The following is a 21,696-nucleotide window of genomic DNA, read 5'->3' on the forward strand; positions in this document are numbered from 1 at the left end:
AAGAGACTGCACTGAGTGATCTGGAAATAAATTTCAGTTATTGAGGACTATAAAGATGGAAAAATCACTGATGGTTATTGCTGAACTCCATTATAGCTAAGATCTTGAAGAACAAGAACAAAGTGACAGAAACTGTTAAAGTATCTGCATAATTGAAGGCAATGAGACTAACAAAAATTAGAGAAGGGCCATATCAGACATAGAGAAATTTAGGTGACCTGGACTGAAGTCAAGACACAGAAGTGTATCCCTGTTAGCACCATAATGATCACAGACAAAGCAAAGAGTTTGTTTGCAATGTTGAAAGAAAAGACTCCTTCCAACTGCAATGCTGAATTCACTGCTAGCTCTGGGGGGTTTGAGCAATTCAATAATCATTATTCATTACATAATATGAAAACGAGTGGTGACTGTGAGTGCTGATGTAAAGGCAGCTGAATAATTTGTTTGGAAACTATAGATAAGCTGATTATAGAGGAAAATTACTTGGCAGAGCAAATATTCAATATGGATGAAAACTCCCTGTTCTGGAAATGGATGCTTAAAAGGACTTTCATACATAAGGAGGCCAAGTTAATGCCAAGTTTCAAGGCTTTTAAAAACTTTTAAAGATAACAGTTTTGCTTGGGAGCAATGTTACAGGTTATAGTTGAAACCCTTTGTGGTATGACACAGTGAGAACCCCAGGGCCTCCAAATGTATCAAAATTCACACACTGCCAAAGTACTAGTGAAACAATAAGAAGTCACAAGTGACTGAGCTCTTCTTCTTAGATACCCTTCTGAACTGCTATTCCAGTGAAATGGACTAGTACTGTTTAGAAAATAACACACCTTTCAAGGTTTTGCTTATTGTTTATAATGCTCCTGGATATCTCCTTTGTTTAGTGATCTTTATACCAATATCAAAGTGGTATTTCTCCCTTCAAATACCACTTCTTTGATCAAACCAATGGATCAAGATTTATAGCAGGTTTTAATATTTACTGTCTAAGGGAAACTTTTTTCCTAGGCTGTTGTTTCAACTGAGGATGATGCTAATATAATTCTGAATTGATGATTACATAAGTGATTGAGTCAAGAACATTGCTTGAGCTTGGGATGTCAGCAAGGAGTGCATGAATGGCACCTGAAGAAGACATCAGTAAGTTCCGTTATGACTTCAAAAGATTTGCCAAGGATGAGGAGGTTGAAAGAATGAACAAGGCTATGGTTAAGATGACAAACAACTTTAATCTGGGTGTTGATGAGGATGGCATTGAAGAACTGGAGCTGGTTCCTGAGGAATTGACTAATGAGGAGTTGTTGAAACTGGAACATGAAAGCATAGCTGGAGAAGAGAAGAGAGAAGGCAAATTCCATGAGAATAAAATGAAGAATCTCCAAGAAATTTCACAGTGAGGGTTTTGGCAGATGCTTTTGCAGACCTCAGCAAGCTCCTTAAAAGTTTGAAAAAATGGACTCCAATACTAAAAGTGTTTCATTAATAGAGAAGAATGTTCTTGGTACATTTTCTACTTACAAGCAACTATATGATGAAAAATAGAAACAAACCAAGCAAACCACCATGGGCATATTTCTGAAAAGAGTGACATGCCCTCAATCAAGTCCTTCAGGAGGCTTGCCAAGAGAAGGCATTGTTATTATAGGAGATGGCTCTATGTGTGGCATTGCCTCTGAAGACTTTCCAGTGGGACAAAATGTGTATGTAGAGGACAATGATATTCATGATCATGACTTTGTGTAGGCCTATGATAATGTGTGGGTTTGTGTCTTAGTTTTTAACAAAAAGTTTAATAAATAAGTAAAAATTCAAAAGCTTATAAAATAAAGATATAAAAAGAAAATAGTTTTGTACAGTTCTGTTTTGTTTTAAGCTAAGTATTATTAAAAAGTATCTCAGTTAAAAATACAAAGTTTATAAATAAAAAATTAAGCTCAAGTTAATTTATTATTGAAGAAAGAAATATTTTTATAAATTTCCTGTAGCCTAAGTGTACAGTGTTTACAAAATCTATGGTAGTGTACATTAATATCATAGGTCTTCACATCCACTCACCACTCACTCAGCTTACTCACCTAGAGCAACTTCCAGTCTTGCAGTCTCCCTTCATTGGAAGTGCCTAATATAGGTGTGCCATTTTTTATGTTTAAATATGTTTAGACACATGGGCACTTGCCACTGTGTTATAATTGCTTACAGTATTCAGTATAGTAACCCTCTGTACTGGAATGTAACCTCCAAGCAATAACCTGCACAATATAGCCCAGGTGTGTAACATATCTGGGTTTGTGTAAGCGCAATCTATGATGTTTGCACAATGACAAAATCACTTAATGATGTATTTCTCATAACATCCCCATGTCATTAAGTGACACACAACTCTAATTTTCTATTCTTAATATTCTAGTGCTAATATTTTATACTTGTTTTTCTTCATTGTTATAGTCTATGCATTCCTCTTAAATATGTTAAAGTATACATACATCCATTCCTCTATCCAGAACTACTCTGGACACCAGCCATTTATCGCCTTTGAGATTTTGGTTTGCAATGTGAATTTACCTTCAGAAAATTGTGTTAAGAAAAGCTTTCTTGAAATGAGGAGAGCATTACACTGAGGTTCTGAGAATCCTGAGTTCCTTCATAACAGTATAGTCCAGCTATTTGGCCATATGAAACCACAAATAAGGGGAACTTGTAGTAGAAGGAGTGAGTCAGTTTCTGAATTCACCCATGATTTCTTTATACTCCACCTTTTCTCTGACCATCCCTTGTTCCTGCTTTGACTTTTAATTTAATTTTACTTTAAAAAATATCCTATTGCCTATTTATATTACTAATTTGGGAATAGTGTGTGTTCTTTTGGCTTTAGTGTCTGGTCTCCCAGACAATACCATACCCTGGATTTTACATGCTGGTGGTGGTAGTGATCATGATGATGACAATATCTGACAGTTATTTAATACCAGGTACTCTTCTATGTGATTCACCAGCATTAACTAATTTAATACTCACAGTCTATTAGTTTAATACTTGTGATGTACAGATCATTATTGTCCTCATTTTTCAGATTGAGTGGAGCCCAGAATGGTTCAATAATTTGCCCAATGTTTGCTCTATTGCTCATGTTTGGCAAAGCACAGATTTGAACCAAGGCAGTCTAGGTCCAAAGCCTTCCACTGCTGGATTGCTCAGGACTTTTAATAGCCACTCTTTCTCACGTGGTTCTCTTTGTGACCCAAACCACATTATGTGTTTAACCATAAAGAGTTTTACTGTGCAGTTTATCACTGTGTACATTAAATGTTTAGAAGATAGTCTAAATGAGTTAAGTTCTAAATTACAGGATATATTTAAAAATAAGTCATTCTTTTTTTTCAAATGGAAAAACATGGAACAAGGTATAAAAATGTTAGTTAAGTAAGAATACATTAAATCTGTTTAAGAAATTGGTAAGTGGTACCTGTCCTGCCAGACACCAGTGCTCTCCATCAGCTGCCCATCCGCTCCACCCATGTTTGACATGGCAACAGAGACACCCCCACCACCCAAACCTGCTGAACCATGTGTCCAACAACACCAACATGGCTGGCAATGTCCACAGAAGAACTGTCCCAAAGATGATCAAGTAAGCAGTGGCCATCCAGAGCATCTGGCACCATAACAGCCAGAACCTGGAGCGTTGCACAGCGGCCCTGACCCCAGTCCTGTCCACCGACTTTCTGTAGCTCCTTTGCATTGGTGAAGCGGCGCATGTCACCTCGGAAATCACCTACATCTCCAAGCATGCCTTATAAGTAAAGAGCAATGTGATATCTGAAAACATCCTCACAGGTATTCAAAAGCTGACCAATAAGATTACCCTGTGGCACGTGTCTCTGTCACTGAGGAGCATGGACAAGGTCCTGGATGTGCATCCAATTGTGTACTCCCAACAGGAACAGGAGAAAATCTGCAAGCTGTAGGAAGCCAAGAAACTGGAGCACAGGGGGACTAAGTGGAACAATGGGGACATTGTCCAGCTAGTCCTGAACACAGATCCGAATATGATCCCCTATAGCCAGTCCAGCTTGATCCACTTTGGGCTGTCAGATTGTATGCTACGCAGCTTTGAGCATGGAGGTGTCACTGTGGAGCTCATGGAGAAGGCAGCCGGAATCGTGGCTGTGCATCAATATAAAGCCAACATAGTCACAGCTTCTGTGAATGCTGTTAACTTTCATGAGATCACAAAAAGTATGTCATCATCATTTTTGGGCACATGACTTTCAAAAGCAGTAAATCCGAGGAAATAGATGTCCTGGCGGACAACTTGCAGGAGCGCTACAGTCTGGCGAGTGCCTTCTTCACCTATATGTTCCTGAGCTAGGACGGCAAGTTGCTGCTTCTGCCCCAGCTTGTGCCTGCGATCGTGGACTAGAAAAAGCCCTTTGGGGATGACAAAGGATGGAGCCTGCAGATGAATATGAACTGAACTTACAGTGCCAAGCTGAGCCTTATAGGTGCCTTCCTCCTGCTCCTTCACCTGAAGCACCCCCAACATCTAATCACTTAGAAGTTACACTCTTGGCCAAAAACCCAATTCACGGTGACAGCTGGTGGTGTGTGCATTAATTGTCTCTCAGTGTTAACCTGTATTCTCCTCAAAACCTGTACACCAAAGCTTTATTTATATCAGTCCAGTGTAAGTGCTACACAATATTGTCCCCAGTCCCTGTAGGCATTCTGTGGAGCGCTGAGGAATATTACTCATACACAGCAAGGTATGTAAATACTCCAGCATCACTAATAAAGCTGCTTTTTGGCTGGGGGGTGGTGGGGAAATAAATTGATAAGAATAATTTGTAATTAGTGTTTCAGTCAATTGAAAGGGATTACTTCATAATTACTTTAAAATTTTATTAACCATGCATTCCAAAACCTAATTTTTATTTTCACTGCAAGTTTAGCAATTTTCTTATGTAGTAATTATAACAAAGATACATTAAAACTTAATTATGAAATCTTAAAAATATGTACCGTATAGCTAGACCACCATATTACATACATCACCCAGGACACTGCACAGTAAAAAAGGATTACATTATTATTTACCATAGAAAGCAGATGTACGCTGAGCCTGTCTTGGGTAAGGGTGTAAAGTCACTATATTCAAAGCAGACACTACTAGCTGTTGCTCCCAAAACACTTCTCCACTAATAGAACACTGATGTTGTTGAGAGATAACTTTTATTACTTCATATAACATACATCATTGGAAATTGACCCTATAGCTCCCACTGGTGGATACTGACTAGTTTAGACCAATTATGATAATTCCATTCCCTTGCCAGAAATTGTTTATTTATGTTCTATTTAATTAATAAATATTAAATAATGTTAAATAAATTCATTAAACATATAAATAAATAAATTAGGTATTTGATTAATTATTTATAATACCTGGAGCCCTTCCTATCACTTGAGTAAGCGAGATAGTAACTTTCTTTTCTACTTAATCCTTTTTTATTTAAATTGTTGTTACTTGGAGCTATAAATATGCTAATATACTCATTTTATTCATTATTTGAATATTTGGACCCCAACCAGACTTTCACTTTACAATGATCTCTATTAGCATAATGCAGGATCCACTTAGGGAAGAAGACTGAGGAGCTTGAGGGGGAAGTCAGGAATGGGAGTTTATCATCCAAAAGTTTAGAAAGGTTATTAAAAGAATAGAAACATTGTTTCTGTATCACTCATCTTCTGAAAATAATTTACAAAAATCAAAAAATCACATAGTAGCCACTTCCATGTTTATAGGTTGAGACAGAAATATTCCTAGAAGTTTTGAGAAGTTTTTTTTACCCAAAGGTTTACTCCACTTTTTTCAGCTCCTGTGCCCACAAACATACACAAACACACCTACATACACAGTGTGCAGGCACAGAGAAAACCACTTTTGGTGGGATTTTGAAGGGAATGGAAAGACTTAAAATATCATTTTTTTATCATCTGAGAATAGCTGTTTCTCTGGTTCAACTTCTTGTAGTCCTACTATACATCAGGCAATTAAATTTATGGATTCTTGCTTTGTCATATCACTGATGAGTAATCAACCTAAATTAAACATGGGGAAAGACACCGGTTAAATAAACTGTAGTGTATCCAGGAAATGGAATCAAAAGAATATTTAGTTAAGTCAATAATGCAGGTTACAAAACACTACTTAAATAACATATATTTTGCTTAAATTTTAATTATTCATGAGAAGATTACTAGAAAATATTATATACACATGTACATACACACCAAAATATTATTTGTGGTTATTTCTAGGACATAGTTATAAGATTTAAACAACTAGAATGGGAACAAAATCACAGAAATGGAGATCACATGGAGGGTTTTCGGTGGGAAAGGGGAGGAGGAGAATGTTGGGAAGGTACAGGAAATAAGAAGCACAATTGGTAAGTACAAAATGGACAGAGAGAAGTTAAGAATAGTATAGGAAACAGAGAAGCCAAAGAAGTTATATGTACAATCCATGGATGTGAACTAAGGGTGGGAAATTTGGGGGGCAGAGTACAGGGCAGAGGTGGGATAAAGGAGAGAAAAAAATAGTACTACTGTAATAGCACAATCAGTAAAATATACTTAAAAACAAATAAAATTACCTATTCCTTTGAAAAAAAGATTTTCATTTTCTTATATAAATTTTTCTATATGACTTAAATTTTGTTCATTGAACATGTATTATTCCTGAAATAAGAAAATTTTAAAATAAGATGGAAAAATTATTAAATTTTTGACTAGATGAAATCCTCTAATTAGTTTGAAATTTACTGCTATACACAATTAACCTGGTGCCCCATTGGTCAATATTGTTAGACATAAAGATTTAATATATCCTTGCTTATATTTCTTCTTGGGATTTCATTGTTATAGAATTAAAATAAAATGTGTGGAAATTCTGTTAATTGAGATTTTGGTGATTTCTGTTCTTTCTCTATAATCCAGGTTCTCTTAAATTTACTTAATATTTACTGATTAAATGTTTATTATCCCAAATTTTCTCTTTTTCACATCCAAAAAAGTGTTTTGAAATGTTTCTGAAACAACTTTAAAAGCAAAAACATTTAAGAACGAAAAACAATTCTGCATGCCAAAAAGAAGACACATTACATATACAGTGAATAGTGAGCTAGATAGCTCATATATTTTATCTTTAAGTATTTTATATGTCTCTGATGCCATTATTTTCTACATCTTTTAACATTATTGTTTATATAATTAATATGAAAATGAAAATGCAATATGTTTAACCTAATTTGATTTTTTTTGATGTTCAGTCAGTTAAAAGGTTTGTAAAACATTTAATTACCAAATTGTATAATCATAATTCATCTCATCATTTTTTTAATTTTTATTTTTTGGTTCAAATACATTAGTCTCCACCGTCCTACCACCACATTCCCCTTCCCCCCCACCTCCACCTCCCTCCCTCAATCTTTCCCCACTTTGGCTTTGTCCATGAGTCTTTTAAACATGTTCTTTGACTTGACCCTTCCCTTCCCCCCACCCTTCCCTCTTGATTCTATTGGTTTCTTTTTTTTCTTTCAATGTTGCTGGTTATATTTTCCTTGTTTGTTTGTTTTGTTGGTTAGGTTCCACCTATAAGTGAGATTATATGGTATTTGTCTTTTGCTCCCTGGCTTATTTCACTTAGCATAATGCTCTCTAGTTCCATCCATACTGTCATGAAAGCTAGTAGCCCTTTTTTTCTTTCTTTCTGCTGCATAGTATTCCATTGTGTAAATGTACCATTCTTTTTTGATCCATTCAACTACTGAAGGGCCTTTAGGTTGCTTCCAACATTTAGCTATTGTAAATTGTGCTGCTGTGAACATTGAGGTGCATAGGTTCTTTTGAATTGGTGTTTTAAAATTCTTAGGGTGTAATCCCAGCAGTGGAATCACTGGGTCAAAAGGCAGTTCCATTTTTAGCTTTTTGAGGAAATTCCACACTGCTTTCCACAATGGCTGCACCAGCCTGCGTTCCCACCAACAGTGTACTGGTGTTCACTTTTCTTCACAGCCTCACCAGTACCCATTTTTTGTTGACCTGTTTATGATGGCCATTGTGACTGTTGTGAAGTGGTATCTCATTGTGGTTTTAATTTGCATTTCTCTAATGGCTAGTGATGCTGAGCATCCTTTCATATGCCTCTGGGCCCTCTGTATCTCTTCATTGGAGAAGTGTCTGCCCAAGTCCTTTGACCATTTTTTAATAGGATTGTTTGTGTTCCTGGAGTGGAAAAGTGTGTGTTCTTTATATATTTTGGAGATCAAAACTCTATCTGATATATCATTGGCAAATATATTTTCCCATATGGTTGGTTTCCTTTTCATTTTGCTGATGTTCATCATTTGATGTATAATGTCAACTGAATTGCCCCCCTGGCATATACTGTGTTTCACAGGTCAATAGGTTTATCAGGAGCTCGAGAGCCTTCAACATTCATTGAAAATAAAATATATATAATGGTTTATGTAGTCATTTCATCAACTACACAATTATTTTATTTACTTCTGTAAATAAATCTCTTTATCATCAATAGTTTGAGTATTCTAGCACCTTTAAGTAAATTAAATTATAAGGTTAATCAGATTTCTTTTACTCAAATGCATTGAAATCTATATAATACAACTACAGAGACAGGTCCCTTGCGTAAATTCTGCTTTTTAGATCTATCTGGAGTAACTTCTATTTAAAATATGACTCTCAATATTCTATCACTCCTTAAATATTGTTATAAAACATTTTATATTATATCCAGCTCTTATTTGTTGTAAATTGTTACAGTGAGAGGCTTGGAATTAGATGAGCAATTGTTCCTTTTTTCCCCATCCCTTGGATGCTCATCATTCCTGACCAAGTGACATTGAAGTGCAGTTCGTAATAAAAATATTTAAAATTCATCGGGTGTTACTGTGTGTCAGGTCTTTTAATGACTTTACATCTATTAACTCATTTAATATCTCAGCAACCTTGTTGAATTAGCTGTTTCTATTTCCATTTGACAGATGAGTTACATAACTTGCTCAAGGTCACAGAGCTAGGAAATAGAAGAATCAGACTCAGGAACTTGTACTACTTATATATACTATCCCTTGGGCATAACAAGAAAGTAGTAGGAAAACTATTGGAATTTAAAATTGTGATACATTTACATAATGGAATACTATGCAACAGAAAGAAAGAAGGAACTCTTGCCCTTCGTAACAGCATAGGTGGAACTAGAGAATATTATGCTAAATGACATAAGTCAGGTGGTAAAAGACACATATCATATGATCTACCATATGATAGGTTCTACTTGTTAATGGAACCTAATCAACAAAATAAGCAAACCAGAGGCTTAGAACTAAAGAACAAATAGACAGTGACCAGAGGGGTGGGGAGGGGAGTGAGGTATAATGGGAGAAAGAAGGGGAAGGAGCAAGCAAAGAAACATGAATAGAGGACTCATGGGCATGGACAATGGAGGGAGATTGACTGTGAGAGTGGGGAGCCAGGGGTGAGCAATGGGGAAAAAGAGGTGGGAAAACTGAAACTCAAAAACAATAAATAAATAAATAAATAAATAAATAAATAGAAATGCCTTGTCGCTTTTTGCTATAACCCTATTCTGTGGTGATTTGGAGTATGAAATTTACATATTGTAGTATGAGATGCTCAATGTTCTATTAGATTAGCCAGAGAGTGTCAGGTCTGGTATTTGATTTTACCATACTTATAATCTAATACATCAGCCTATTGTTTCAGAGATGCTGGCAAAAGACATGAAAATCTTAGATCAGTGGCAAAGAATGTATTAGTTACAGCACAGCAAACAGATGAGCATCAATAAGCATTTTTGCATCCCCAGTGCTATGAGCCAGTATGTCCCAGATAGATTCTATGCATACAGAGGGTGTATGTAACAGCTGAGGAACAGTTAGCTATGAAAATATGCCACTTTTATATATAGAAAGCAATAAGCAAGTCTGTTTGTTATTCCAGAAATATATGATACCTCAGCCCTAAAGGCTCCTCACTTCAAACACAACCCTGAGCAATGGATGAGTTAAAGAAAGAATAGAGTCTTGCATTATTGGTGCATTCGAAGAGTGTTAGAAGGGCCAGATGGTCAAGGGGGAGTGTCTTTCACCTTGAACCCTAAACTGTGTTTGTTTCTTTTTTAAGTATATTTTATTGATTATGCTAATACAGTTGTCCCATATTTTCTCCCCTTTATTTCCCTCAGCCCTACACCCCTATTCCCTCCAGCATTCCCTCCCATAGTCTCCATTTCCTATACTATTTTTAACCTATCCTTGTCTATTTTATTCATACCAATTATTCCTCTCATTTCCTGAAACTTTTTCCCCATTCTCTTCTTTCTCCCTCCCTGTTGATAATCCTCCATGTGATCTCCAGTTCTGTGTTTCTGTTCCTGTTCTAGTTGTTTGCTTAATTTGCTTTTTTTTAGGTTGTTGATAGTTGTGAGTTTGTTGTCATTTTACTCTCTGTAATTTTGATCTTTTTCTTATGTAAGTCCCTTTAACATTTCATGTTATAAGGGCTTGGTGATGATGAACTCCTTTAACTTGACTTTATCTGGGAAGCATTTTATCTACCCTTCCATTCTAAATGATAGCTTTGGTGGATAGAGTAATCTTGGATACAGGTCCTTGCTTTTCATAACTTAATATTTCCTTCCAGCCTCTTCTTGCCTGTAAGATTTCTTTTGAGAAGTCAGCTGATAGTCTTATGGGAACTCCTTTGTAGGTAACTCTTCTTTTCTCTTGCTGCTTTTAAGATTCTCCTCTTATCTTTAATCTTTGGTATTTTAATTATGATGTGTCTTGGTGTGGCCTTCTTTGAGTCCAACCTGTTTGAGACTTTCCATGCTTCCATGTCTATTTCCTTCACCAGATTGAGGAAGTTTGTTTTTCAACATCTTGCTCTTCTTCTTCCCCTGCTGGTACCCCTATGATTCAGATCTTGGTATGTTTAAAATTGTCTCAGAGGTTTCTAAGCTTTTCCTCATTTTTTTTTTTTTTTGAATTCTTGTTTCTTCATTCTGCTCCAGCTGAATGTTTATTTCTTCCTTTCATTCCAAATTGTTTGAGTCTGGCTTTCCTTCCCTTCAATGTAGATTCCCTGTATATTTTTCTAGATTTCACTTCATATATCCTTCGCTTCTTCCTTTATTTTGCTTCTGCACTCAATAATTTCTGTGAGCATCCTGATTACCAGTGTTTTGAACTCTGGATCTGATAGGTTAGCTATCTCTTCATTGCTTAGTCCTTCTTCTGGAGCTTTGATCTGTTCTCTCATTTGGGCCATATTTCTTTGTCTCTGTGCATGTGTTAAGGGGCAGAGTCTTAGGTATTTTCCAGGGCAGGGCAACCCACTTCTCTGCATTGTGGTACTGTATGTGGAAAAAGGATCAGAGAGAGAACAATGCCGCTTGCCAGGCTCTCACTCTGCTTTCAATCACTTCCCCTGTTTCCTGTAAGTGACTGGCACCCTTCCAGTTGCTGTCCTGGTGCTGATTCCCTGAGTGGGTCGGCTGGTGTACATTCTATCTCTCCTGAGATATTGGGAGTTCTATCTGCCGCCACAACTACCACAGGATTTACAGCCAGAGGTTCTGAGGTTTTATTTCCCAGCACTGGAACCCTGAGTTGTGCAGTGTCTCACGCCAGAGTTATTCCACCCAGTTTTTATCTGCAAGTGAATGTGGGACCACCCTGTGTGCCAGCTGCCACCTCACTTGCCTGCTGCCTTGCCACATGTCCTCTCTGCCCAGGCTGCCTGTTTCCAGTCCTCCTACCAGTCTGGATGAATGTTTCTTCTTTAACTCCATGGTTATTGGATGTCCATACAGTTTTATTTTCTGTAAGTTCTGGTTGTTTTTTGTTTTTAAATTGGTTGTTAACCTTCTTTTGGTTGTGCGAGGAGACAAAGTGTATCTACGTATGCCTCAGTCTTGGCCGAAAGCTCCCAATAAATCCCTGTACTGTTTGTTTCTTACTGTTGGTCTAACAAATTACCACAAACTTAAGAAAATACATATTTGCACCTTAGAACAATACATACTTGCCTTGAAACAATACATATTTATTATCTTACAGTTCTTGGGGTCAGAAGTATGAAATGGATCTCACTGGGATAAAATCAAAGTGTCAGCGGGGTTGTGTTTCCTTCTAGAGGCTCCAGGAAAGAGCCTCTGATTTTCAGCCTTTTCCAGCTTCTAGTAGCCATCACATCCCTTGGCTCTTGGTTCTCTTTTGTGTTCAAAGCCTGCAATTGACAATTAAGTCTTTCTCAAATCACCTCATTGTGGCATTGCCTCATCTGCCTCCCTCTTCATTTAAGAACCCTCTGAGTATATTAGGCCCACTGGATTATCCAGAATAATCTCAATATTTTAAGATAAGTTGGTTAGTAACCTTAATTTAATCATTAACCTTAATTCCCCTTTATAATACAATATAACAATTTCACAGATTCCAGAGTTTAAAATATTGATATCTTAGGGAGGCCATTCTTTTGCTTACCACATACACTATCTTGGCTTTTGGAGAATTTTAATGAATTTGCTACCTTGTTGGCCATTCTGATTAATCTGACTGGTAGATATTCAAGTCAAACCATTTAATATGCCTCATAAAGTATTTTATTAAAGCAACTATTAATAGAATTTTAAACAACAGTATAAGGATAATCTGCACTTTGATCTCAGCTGTACCTTCAGAATCTTAGACTCAGCCAGTTTTGAATAAACACCAAAAAATATTAATAGGTCTTACTTTAGAGAGACAAGTTGAGTAAATTTAAGGTCAGTCAAGTATCCATTATGACACATGTGAGGGAGTTTAGACTGACATTCTAATCTTTAGTGTTATTGTTAATAATTACAGGGGAAAATAGATGGGCCAAAATGCAACACCCCAAATGGATAGATATTCTATGGTCCATTCTCCCTTATATAAAAACATGTAACTGAAAGGTGTCTATTACTCCTCTGTGAGATTGTTATTAAGTTGTTTTTGGATCACCATTTTCCATTACTTTTATTAAGTTACATGGGAAAAGTCACTGAACACTGCAACTTTGATTGTGATACACTCTATAACCCAAGGTCAATAGGCATCAGGAGAAACGTGAATTCATTTCAGGAAGATTTAAACAAGATACAAGGGTGAAGTAGCATTACTTATTCCTCCCCTCTCCACCTCTAGGATCTAAGTTATTCCTGCCCAAGTGCCCTCATAGTCCACTGTAAAGGACTAGATGAACAGTATACTCAACCCAGTGGTCATTATACTTATTACCTAGGATTATGTTCATCCAACTATAGTGTACAGAAGACTGAACTACATTTAAGTTTGAATTCATTAGGGCCCCTCATAACTAGGTTGCTACCTGGAAGGTGTACAAAACTTATCAGGCTGGCTGGGGATTGCTGTTAGAGTAAAGAACAATGTATCATTTTCAGAAATGGTCAGAATATAATTCCAAATTTTCAAATGGGTCTGTATAATCCTCGCCCCTTTTATCCTAATTATTATCCAAGAGATGGTCAAAAGGGATAAAATATTTGTGCGAACAGTTGCTTTCCATGACAAAACAACCCTTCTTAGTTGTGGGGAACAAGATCGGATGAGGGAGATGGGGTCATAAATCTTTCTGAACTGCTTTTTGAGGAGGCTCTTCTAATGACTGAAAATTCAAATGCTTCTGGAAGTCCATGAACTGTTTGTCAAATAACTTGGTTTTCAGTCTATTGTGGGTGAACTTTGTGATAAAAGATGGACTGTCATCAGGTTGTAGGTAGTTCAGAAGCTGAAATATGACAGAACTATAGTTCAAGGACCACAATAATTTGACCAGATTTGGCTTATTAAACTGTTAACAATGCCAATGTATTCTAAGTGTTAACACCAGTGAAGTAACAACAGTAGCCCTGGGAGGGAAACACGGGTCCAAACAAGTCAAGTCAGTGATTTGGGATACAATTTTCCATGGCTCTCTCACATTTTTTATACATTTTATGAGCAGAAAAACTACCTGCTCTTTTGTTTCTAATATTTCTTCAAGAGTATTTGTATAAGAAATAATCTTGAAAGATATCTGGGGGAAAGTACAGGTTGGTTCCCTGTCCATTTCAAGAAAGACAATGTATCTCTCTGGAATAAAGATGAGACAAGCTTATTTCCCATTATGAAATGTTCATGTACCCTGGGCTAAATGACATTTTCCTATAATATGACCACAGTTGTCACTTATCCTGAGAAAAACATTCCTTGGAAGTACGATTCTCAAACTGAAGGTAACTCTCAAACTGACCACCGTTCTAAATCAACAAGTATTTTTATCATTACTAAGAATTTCTTAAGATACTCTTATACGAAAGTATATATATGCAGATATGACACTCTGCATTAAAAGTCTTGTGTTTTCCTCTGTGCTACAGAGGGAAGAGACAGGGAAAATGTAATGAAAGTGGTAAAGATGTAAACGAGCTTCAAAGAGATGGAAAAGGCAATAGGACGTGCATTCACAAAGATGTAAGCAAGTGTGAGGCATGTAGTTAAAGGTATACATATCAGAATAATGGGAAGAAAGTGTTGGACACTTAGGTTATATTTACATTATAGTGTACATATACATATTTTTGATAGATACACATACATATGTACAAGGCCTGTCCAGAAAGTATCCAGCCATGTGCTATGAAAAATAGAGGCATTTATCAAAGAAGACCAAGATACAAGAAACATGGTACATAGGACAATGACACCTTGGTCCCCTTCAAAGTAGGCACCTTAGGACTTCACACAGTTCTCCAAGTGGCCATCAACTGCCCCATCGTGTTTACCTTAATCCCATCAGTGGTCTGAAGCATCTTCCCTTTCAAAGGTCCTTTTAGTTTTGGGGAAAGCCAGAAATCGCAGGACAACAAATCTGAGCTGTAGGGGGGCTGAGTCACCTGGGTGATCCAATGCGTCATTAAAAAACTCTGCACCAGTCGTGATGCATGAGCTGGTGAGTTGTCTTGATGAAGCTGCCAATCACCAGCTGTGCAAAGCTGTGGCATCCGAATCATCCAAATAGGTCTATGGAGGGATGTTCAAGCTTAATGGAAAATTTGATGCCAATCCATGCCTCTACTCACTGTTGTTTCTTTTGTTTTTAAATTTAACAGGTTTATTAACATTGTTATAAAGCTGAACTGCTGACACATTTTTTTTTATTGTTGTTCAGCTACAGTTGTCCCTATTTGCTCCCTCCATTACTCACCTTCTGCCCTATCCAACCCCAACTCCCATTTTCAATCCTCCCTCGCCATTGTCTTTGTCCATGGGTCCTTTACACACGTTCCTTGATGACTCGTCCACTTCCTTTCCCTCTTATCCCCCTCTCCCTTCTTCTCGAGTTACTGTCAGTTTGTTCTATATTTCAATGCCTCTGATTATACTTTGCTTGCTTGTTTGTTTTGTTGATTATGTTCCACTGATAGGTGAGATTGTATGGCATTTGTCTTCACCACCTGGCTTACCTCACTTAGATAATGCTCTCCAGCTTCACCCATGCTCTCTCAAAGGGTAGGAGCTCCTTCTTTCTTTCTGCTGCGTAGTATTCTACTGTGTAAATGTGCCACAGGTCTGGTTCCCCCCGTCCCCACTCATTTACTGACTGGCACTTAGGCTGTTTCTAGCACTTGGCGCTTGTAAAGAGAGCTGCTATGAATATTGGGGTGCATAGGTTCTTTTGAACTGGTGTTTCAGAATTGTAAGGGTATAGCACCAGCAGTGGAATTGCCAGGTAAAAAGGTAGTTTCGGTCCTAGTCTTTTGAAACTTTATACTGTTCCCACAGTGGATACACCAGTCTGCCTTCCCACCAAGGGTGTACTAGGGTGCCCTTTTCACCACAACCTCACCGGCGCTTGTTGTTTGTTGATTTGTTTATGATGGCCATTCTGACCAGTGTGAAGTGGTATCTCATTGTGGTTTTAATTTGCATCTCTCTGATGGCTAGTGATGTTGAGCATCCTTTCACATGCCTCTGGGCCCTCTGTATGTCCTCCTTGGAGAAATGTCTGTTCAAGTCCTTTGCCCATTTTTTTTGATTGGATTATTTATCTTCCTGGAGTGGAGTCGTGTGAGTTCTTTGTGTATTTTTGGAGATCAAACCCTTGTCCGAGGTATCATTGGCAAATATATTTTCCCATATGGTGGGTTCCCTTTTCATTTTGCTGATGGTTTCTTTAGCTGTGCAGAAGCTTTTTATTTTGATGATGTACCATTTGTTTATTCTTTCCTTTATATCCCTTGCCCTAGGAGATTTTCAGTGAAAATATTGCTGTGTGGAATATCTGAGAGTTTCCTGCCTATGTTCGCCTCCAGGACTTTTATGGTGTTGCAACTTATATTTAAGTCTTTTATCCATCTTGAGTTTATTTTTGTGTATGGTGTAAGCTGGTGGTCGAGTTTCATTTTTTTGCATGTAGCTGCCCAGGTCTCCCAACACCATTTGTTGAAGAGGCCATTTTTACTCCATTTTTTGCTCCTGCCCCCTTTGTCAAATATTAAATGACCATAGAGACATGGGTTTATTTCTGGGGTCTCTATTGTGTTCCATTGATCTATGTGTCCGTTCTTATGCCAGTACCAGATTGTTCTTGTATGTGGCCTTGTAATATAGTTTGATATCAGGCATTGGGATCCCTCCTACTTTGTTCTTCTTACTCAAAATTGCTGCGGCTATTTGGAGTCGTTTATGGTCTCATATAAATTTTTGAAATGTTTGTTCTATATCAGTGAAATATGTCATTGGTATTTTAATAGGGATTGATTGCATTGAAACTATAAGTTGCTTTGGGTAGTATGGGCATTTTGATGATGTTTATTCTTCCAAGCCATGAACATGGTATATGCTTCCATTCCTTTGAATCTTCCTTAATTTCTTTCTTCAGGGTTGTGTAGTTTTCTGAGTACAGGCCTTTTACCTCCTTGGTTAGGCTTACTCCTAGGTACTTTTTTGTTCCTTGTTGCTATAGCAAATGAGATTTCTTTCCTGATTTCTGTTTCTGATGTTTTGTTGTTGGTGTACAAAAATTCCTTTGATTTCTGAATATGGACTTTGTATCCCGCTGTTTTTCCAAATTCACTTATTAGGTCAAGTAATTTTTAGACGGGATCTACAGGGTTTTCTATGAGCACTATCATGTCCTTTGAAGATAATGGCAGTTTCACTTCCTCCTTTCCCATTTGGATGCCTTTTATTTATTTTCCTTGTGTGATCACAGTGGTTAGGACTTCCAAAACTATGTTGAATAGAAGTGGTGAAAGCGGACACCCTTGTCCTGTTCCTGATCTTAGTGGGAAAGCTTTTAGTTTTTGCCCGTTGAGTATGATGTTGGCTATAGGTTTCTCATATATGGCCTTCATTATGCTGAGGTAGGCTCCCTCTATTCCCACTTTGCCGAGTGTTTTAATTATAAACGGGTCCTGCACCTTACCAAATGCTTTTTCCGCATCTTTTGAAATGAGCGTGTGATTTTTGTCTTTCCTTTTGTTGATGCGATGTGTTGTGTTTAATGATTCGAGAATCTTATCAAAAGGTAAGAGTGTACTATCCTTGCATCCCTGGGATGAATCCTGCTCGATCATGGTGTATGATCTTTTTCATATTTTGCTGGCCAATATTTTGTTGAGGATTTTAGCATCTACATTCATCAGCGATATTGGCTTATAGTTTTCTTTCTTGGTTGCGTCTTCATCTGGTTTTGGGCTTAGGATGATACTGGCCTCATAAAAAGAGTTTGGGAGTCTTCCTTCTTCTTGGATTTTTTTGGAATAGTCTGAGAAGGACAGGCGTTAGCTCTTCCTTAAATGGTTTATAAAATTCTCCTATGAAACTGTCCAGCCCAGGGCTTTTGTGTGCTGGCAGTTTTTTGATTACTGCTTCAATTTCACTAGCTGTTATGTGTCTGTTCAGGCTTTCTGCTTCTTCTTCATTCAGTGTTGGAAGATAATATTTTTCTAGGAATTTGTCTGTTACACCTAGGTTTTCAAATTTCTTGGCATATAGTGGTTCATAGTAATTTCTTACAATCCTTTGTATTTCAGTGCTATCAGTTGTAGCTTTTCCTCTTTCATTTCTGATTTTATTTATTTGGGTCATATCTCTTTTTTTCTTGATGAGTCTGGTTAAAGCCTTGTCAATTATGTTTATCTTTTCAAAGAACCAGCCCCCCAGATTAATTGATCTTTTGAATTGGTCTTTTAGTCTCTATATCATTTCATGCTGCTCTGATCTTGGTTATTTCCTTCCTTCTACTTGCTCTGGGCCTTGTTTATTGTTGTTCCTCCAGTTCTTGTAGATGTAGGGTTAGGTTGTTTATTTGAAATCTTTCTACCTTTTTTTTAGGTAGGCCTGTATTGCTAGGAACTTACCTCTAAGGACTGCCTTTGTGTGTCCCATACATTTTGGACTCTTGTTTGTTCGTTTTCATGTGTTTCAAGGAACTTTTTGATTTCTTCCCTGATCACATTGTTAACCCATGCTTCGTTTAATAGCATGCTATTCAATCTCTGTGAATTTGAATGATTTTGAGTTTTTTCCTTGAGGTTGGTTTCTAGTTTCAGGCACTTGTGGTCTGAGAAAATGCTTGTTTGATTTCAATTTTTTTAACTTTGTTGAGGCTTGTTTTGTGTCCTATCATGTGCTCTATCTTTGAAAATGCTCCATGTGCATTTGAAAAGAATGTGTATTTTGCTTCTTAGGGATGAAGGGTTCTATATGCATCGGTTAAGTCCACTTGATCTAGGGCATTGTGCAATGCCACAATATCCTTGTTGATATTTTGTTTGGAAGATCTATCCATTGTTGACAGTGGGGTGTTAAAAATCCCCTACTGTCAGTGTGCTGCTGTCTATATCTTTCTTGACATCCTCCAAGATTTTCCTAATATATATCTTGATGCTACTATGTAGGCTGCGTATATGTTTATAATGATATGTCTTCTTGATGGGTTCTTCCCTTGAGTATTATGAAGCGTCCTTCTGTGTCCCTTTCATGGCCTTTATTTTGAAGTCTATTTTGTCTAATATAAGTATTGCTATCCCAGCCTTTTTTCCCCTGTCCATTTGCTTGGAATATATATATTTTTTAACCCTTCACTTTTAGTCTGCGTAGGTCTTCTGTTCTGAGATGGGTCTCTTGCAGGCAACATGTATGTGGGTCACATTTTCTTATCTATTCAGCTGCCCTATGTCTTTTGACTGGAACACTTAATCCATTTACATTTAAGGTTATTATTGCTATGTACATATTCATTTTCCCCTTTGTACCTGCGTTCTTCTCTCTCTCACTCTTTTTCTTCCTCGTCTTAAAGCAGTCCCTCCAGCATATCTTGCAGGGCTGGTTTTGGTGGAGGTGTATTCTTTCAGCTTTCTTTTGTCTGGGAAACTCCTCATTTTACCTTCCATTTCAACAGAGAGCCTTGCTGGGTAGAGTAGTTTTGGTTGCAGACCTCTGCTTTTCATGACTTAGAACATTTCTTGGCATTCCCTTCTGGCTTGTAGTGCTTCTCTTAAGAAATCAGCTGCTAGCCTTATCTGAGCTCCTTTGTGGTTACTTCCCTTTTCCCTGTACTGCCTTTAAGATTCTCTGTTTGTCTTTGAGTTTTGCCATTTTAATTATGATGTGTCTTGGAGTGGACCTCATTGGGTTCATCTTGATTGGGACCCTGTACCTTCCTGTGCTTCCTGCTCTTGCATGGCCTTTCCTCTCTCCAGGTTAGGGAAGTTTTCTGTCATTATTTTTTCAAACAGGTTTTCTGTCCCTTGCTCCTTTTCTTCTCTTCTGGTATTCCTATGATTTTAATGTTGTTGTGTTTTATGTTGTCCTGCAGTTCCCTTAAGCGATCTTCATATTATCTGAGTCTTTCTTTGTGCAGCTGCTCTATCCGGTATTTCTTTCTACCTTGTCCTCCAGCTCACTAATTCTGTCCTGTGCTTCATCCAGCCTGCTTGTAATTCCTTCTAGTATATTTTTTTTTTAATTTCAGGTATTGTATTCTTCATCTCTTCCCGGTTCCTGTTTATAGTTTCTATTTCCTTTTTCATATCATGGCACTTTGAAGTCAGTTCTTTGTAGTTGTCAGTGAGTTCCTTGAGCACCCTTATAACCGTTCTTTTGAATTGTATATCTGACAGTTTGCTTGCCTCTATTTCATTTAGCCCTTTCTCTGGGGATTCTTCCATGCCCTTTGATTGCGGGTTCTTTCTTTGTCTCCTCATTTTAGGTAATTCCTTTTGTTTGTTTTTGCATTTCTGGATGCTCTGCTTTGCCAGCTGTCTTCGTGGGCTGAACTTCTCTGATAGGATTTCTTTGGGACTCAGTGGTGCAGTCTCTTCGATCTCCTCATCTGGATGGTTTAGGGTTTCCCTTTCTTTTGTTTGTGTGGGCTCTCTTGTTATACTTGGGCTTTACCTGTCGGTGGCATCCTTTTTGGTGGACTCCGCTCCAGCAGGCTTACTGGTAGTCACAACTCCCACTTTGTCATGCATGTTGTTACACAGGTGTTGGTTAACAAGGCAGTATTACCAAACAACCAAAACTACACCAGGAAAAAGAAACCTCCTACCGTATCAGCAAACTTTACCGCATATGAACTAAGGTTAATAAAGGCGATGAGAGATTGTGGATATTATAAAATATGACAAAGGGAATATGAGATGGTTAAAAGATGGGAAAATGTTTTTGATTGAGAAGAGGGAAGAGAATTGATAAGAGTTGGGATAGAACTGAGGCCAAAATAAGGGAGAGAACAAAATTTAAAATGTAAGTAAAACATGAAAGGGTGATGAGAACAATGGAGTAAGAAAAGGGAAGAGTATACCATGAGGCTTGAAGTAAAATTGAAAAGGTAATGGACCAACGGGAGTAAAATTGCAGAAAATTCATGGCAGGGTCGATAGCAATGACAGCTGAATGAGGTTTAATAAAGATGGAATAGGAATAAGAATATTGTAGAAAAGGAAAAAGTGAGCATGAGATGTCTACACTAAACAAAAGTGATTTTGAGATGATTTTGGGAAGCAAACTTATAAGAGCAAGGAGTAAAGCCCAAGTTGGAGGGGGGGATGAGAGAGAGAGAAAGCAATGAAAAAAGATTCCTCACTCAACTGATCAGGGGACGGGGGAAGGCGAAATGGAGTAAGACAATGGGAGAGTATCTGTGGGATTTAAAGCACAAACAAAGGGTGAACAAATAGGAGTTCTGTTGGAGAAGTATGGCAATAACTGCAGTGTTCTGCCAACTCTTTATAAAAGGTGGAAAAGAAATCAGACTCTTTAAGAGGGGAAAAAGAATGTGAGCTGACTTAAGAAAGCACAGCACTTGTACAAGGTTACATGGAGGAGAAATAGTGAGAGTAAGGGATAGGAACTTTGCATAGTGTGAGTGAAAATAAAGCTCAGGAAGATGGTGAAATGGATTAAGTCCAGGGGAAGGTGCTGTGTGGGATCTGGAATAACAATAGTATGATAAGAAATATATAATCTGAATAAAAAGAATAAGATGTAAAAGACCAAGGTATATGACTGAAGTGAAAGAAGAAAAATTAAAATGTAATATGAGAGG

The 21,696-nt window shown here is 37.5% G+C and overlaps 1 protein-coding gene and 1 pseudogene across 1 annotated transcript in view; both read left to right on the top strand.

Moving 5' to 3' along the window:
* FOXP2 (forkhead box P2) overlaps positions 1-21,696 on the top strand; it is a 497,120-nt gene that overhangs the window by 18,025 nt on the left and 457,399 nt on the right. The gene's annotated exons all lie outside the window — the stretch shown is intronic.
* On the top strand, positions 1,122-4,423 carry LOC129063184 (cytosolic acyl coenzyme A thioester hydrolase-like; annotated as a pseudogene).

Source organism: Pteronotus mesoamericanus, unplaced genomic scaffold (assembly GCF_021234165.1).
Source record: "Pteronotus mesoamericanus isolate MK-2021 breed Mesoamerican mustached bat unplaced genomic scaffold, CSHL_Meso_final scaffold_85, whole genome shotgun sequence".
Lineage (NCBI taxonomy): Eukaryota > Metazoa > Chordata > Mammalia > Chiroptera > Mormoopidae > Pteronotus > Pteronotus mesoamericanus.